The following is a 3,887-nucleotide window of genomic DNA, read 5'->3' on the forward strand; positions in this document are numbered from 1 at the left end:
CAGCACCCCAACCCCTCCTCTGTACAGACACACCTTCTGAGCCCTGGATTTCTGGGGTCTGGGCGGCTTGGCCAGCCTCTTACCCCATCCCCGCAACTCTGCCCTCGTCCCGCTCTGCTGGCTCGTCCCTCCCCGGTTTCTGCACCCCTAGGGGGAAGGGGGTCCTCCCCTAGGCTTCCCCGCCCAGACCGAGTGCAGAATCTCCCAGCCTGGTCAGGTCTGGCCCAGCCCAGTTCAGCCCCCGAGGCCAGGCTGAGTCAGTTTTCTGTCGGGTCAGAGAATCCGCGGCTGGGAAACCCAAGATGGGGCCCGTTTGTTTAGACCTGTGCGCCAATCTGGGGACTTTGACCCCCGGCGGGCAGTTTCTCCACAACGTACGCGTGTGGGGCGGGTCCGGGCGGAGCCGGGCCGCGGAGGTCAAGCTGGCAGTCAACCGTTCGCCTCTCCCCCACCAGGACTTTCTCCTGCAGGGTCCCGGGGATCCTGGTCCAGTGGGGTGTGCAGGGCACCGCTGACGGGGGAGTCTAATAATAACCCCTAGCGTCCTGTCACCCTGGGCCCCAGGCCGATGGTGGCTGCCCTTCCAGAAGCGGGAGTGAACCCGGCCCCCCTTCCTGCTGCTGGACGGGGAGCAGTCGGCCAGTTTGGCTTCCCCAGCTTGCACCCTTCCTGGTCTGCGCGCCCCCCTCCTACCCCCTCCCTGAGCCCTGCCTGGGGAAGGCCCCTGGCTCCCTGAGAATGTGGTCGCCTGGGGAGAACTCCAGGGAATCTTCCGCTCCCAGTGAATGCATGAAAAGAGGCGGATATGATTTCAGAGACAGCTGTGTTGCTTGCAGATTGTGTGTGTCTGTATGTGTGTGTCTGTGTGTGTGTCTTTATGTGTGTGTGTGTGTGTGTGTGTGTGTGTGTGTGTCTGACCCCATATCTGCTTGTCCCAAACCCCGCGCCCCAGATCCTGCCCTGGGGTCTCCCACCTAGCTTTCTCCTTTCCCCTGGAGGAAAAGTAAGCTTCTGCCTGGGTGGAGACGACCTTCAGGTGTGGGGAGGGGGCTGGACAGGACAGACAGCTGCCGTCTGGCTGTCCTGGTGGGCCTGAGCCTGCCCCACCCCGCTTGGTCCCCTGGAGAGGCAACACCCAAGCCAAAGGGACCGACTCACAGTCCCTGTCCCTCTCCTCCCCGTGTCAGACCCTGGCACTCCAAGGGGCATCCCCTTCCCCCAGCCTCACCCCCACCTTCCTCGCCCTGCTTGGGCAGCCAGAGGGCCCTGCCTGGGATCCGAGAGCGGTGGGGCTGGACAGGACTGGACGGGAAGTCTGGCTCTGGGTGTTTATTTCCGCCGGCTCCCGTTCTGGTAAGTTCCCCTGGTGTCTGACCACAAGTCTCTTCTGGAAGTCCCCTTCCTCCTGAGCAGCAGTCACTGCCCACGTCATTTAGCACCATCGATTGGGCACCTCCTGCTGTCGATCACTCAGCACTCAGCAGACTCCTGACCCCTGTGCCAGACGTGGGGTCACGTGCTAACCGTGCTGCCAAGGCCTCCGGGGCTCAGCAGCTGCATAGCTGGGAGGGGGCTGTGCGTTGGAATCCACGGTTTTGCCCCTTACTGTGTGACCACGCAGGTGTCTGTACTTCCCAGAGCCTCCCTTCCCTCTTCTGCAAGTAGTAAATAAGCTGTCCTTTGAAACATGGTTAGTACCTAGAGGGTTCCCTCGCACGTGGTGGACCCAGTGACGCAAATCATTACGGACTGGCCTTGATGTTCAACAGCGTGTTCAAGTACAGTGACGCTTGGAGGATGCAGACAAGGATCCTCTGCTGTCACGATCAGGAAGGCCTGAAAGACACGTGCAAAGGGGGCTGCCGCTCATGCCCCGGAGGGCCAAGTGAAGAGTGCCGGCTTGTGGTACAGCGTGTGTGTGTGCTCACGTGTGGGCACCCACACACGTGTGTACACACCAAGGAGTAAGTGGAGCTGGGAGCAGGCAGTCAAGATGAAGGACAGCTCGGGGGAGGAGGCGGGCTGTGCTGGGGATCTGGATGAGCAGATCGCCTGGTGACGACCCGGACATCCTGAGCAAAGTCAGCCCCAGAACTTCCTTGAGGAAGCAGGTCCCCCCGACCCCACTCACTTTTTGGGGTCTTGGGAGCTGCCATGGAAGCCTGCTGGTGGGTTGATCTTTCTACCCCTCCCTGCCAGTGGACCAGACCCTGAATCCTCACCCAGATCGCCTGGGCCCCATCCACCAGGCTCCTGGGGAGGTGGCAAGCCCCAGGCCCAAGGGGCGCCCCCTCCTGGCTGGGCCTCCAGCTCCAGGTGGGGAAGCTGCCGAGACCCTTCTCACCGGTTGAGACGGCGTGGGGATGGAGCAGATCCCGGCGTCAAAGAGCTAGTGAAAGGACCTCGTAGTCGTTTAGTGGGTATAAAGCCTGTGGCCAGTGCCGGGTGCTTCGTAAGTTGCCACAAGCCCCGGTTGGCATAGAGGAGGCCCCGCCGGCCAGGTGTCGCATGGGCAGAGTTGGGGAAAGGGCCCTGACACTGCCCCCAGCTGTGTCTCCCCAAACCAGCCACCCCGGTTCCCCCCTTCAGCGGCCCCTTCACCATCCATCCCAGAGAGATGGGAGAGCAGACACTGAGGACCCGGCGCCTTTGCGAGGCTCACTGTGCCCCTGCCGCCCATCAGGACCCCCTGCCTGCTCCCTCTCCCACCTCTGCTCTCCCACCACTGGCTGGCCATTGTCCAGGGACTTACGTGAGGAAGCAGAGGAGACATTCTTCACTTTTTACACGTGTCTCCACGTGTTAACTCTGGGCAGTCCTATTCATAGGCTCCGCAGAGTCTCACACACTCCCAGGGGAGGGCTGGATCCAGAGCTATGGGGCTCCCCCAACTTGGGGGCCTTTCTCAGGAGGAAAGACCTCCTGAGCCCTCTCCGCCCCACCCCCCCCACAGTATTTGAGAGGAGCCAAAGGATGTGGAAGCCCCATTCATCCAGCGTGAACCTTGAGTCATGGTCAGCAGACACTCACGCTGCCCCCACCAGCCCAGGAGGTGGGGGAGCTTAACCCTTTCCAGTCAGGGCCTCGCCCTGCAGCTCCCCGCCCTCTGGCCTCGCCCCTGGGCTGGCACACTCTTCATCTCCTGGGGTCTCCAGGTGAGGGGTGCTCGGGATGTTGCCCCCTCCCTCCCCCGCCCAAGTGCAGAAGCCCCTGGGGGCTCAGCTGCCACCTCGGCCTTCCCAGAAGGCCCATCGGTCACTGCTGCCCCCAGCTGGGGTCCTGGGTTCGTGCTCTGGTTTCTCGTTACAAAGTGACAAACCAGAACGAGTGGTCGCTTGGATGATAGGGCGAGGCCTGAGCCCTGATGCGGGGGCTGTGGGCTGGCTGTTGGGCAGCTCAGGGAGGTGGTGGCCACAGGGGCTGGGAACCTGTCCTTTCTTGGCTCCCTCAGCGCAGGAGGGCGTATGAGTCGACTTCCTGGCTTCCTGCAGACAGGACATCCTCCCTGTAACACCCGGAGGTGTGTAACAGAGACCTGCAGAGTCTGTTAGGAGCAGAACTGTTGCCTGTTAAAGGGTGGCAGGTGATGGGGGGAGAAGGTTCTGCAGGCTTCTCTTCCCTCCCTCCTTCAGCCCCTCCTGCCTCCAACCTTAACCCTAACCCTGGGCTTCCCAGGTGGCTCAGCAATAAAGAACCTGCCTGCCAATGCAGGAGACTCGGCTTTGATCCCCGGGACGGGAAGATCCCCTGGAGAAGGAAACGGCACCCCACTCCAGTATTCTTGCCTGGGAAATCCCAGGGACAGGGGAGCCTGGCGGGCCACAGTCCATACGGTCGCAAAGAGTCGGACACGACTGAGTTGCTAAACAGCCCAAACCCTGATGCTA

The 3,887-nt window shown here is 61.9% G+C and overlaps 1 protein-coding gene across 1 annotated transcript in view; it reads left to right on the plus strand.

The window, feature by feature from the left end:
* Window positions 1-3,887, plus strand: part of TTYH2 (tweety family member 2) — a 36,638-nt gene that overhangs the window by 1,049 nt on the left and 31,702 nt on the right. The window lies entirely within an intron of this gene.

This window comes from Bison bison, unplaced genomic scaffold, assembly GCF_000754665.1.
Source record: "Bison bison bison isolate TAMUID 2011002044 unplaced genomic scaffold, Bison_UMD1.0 scf7180017864371, whole genome shotgun sequence".
Lineage (NCBI taxonomy): Eukaryota > Metazoa > Chordata > Mammalia > Artiodactyla > Bovidae > Bison > Bison bison.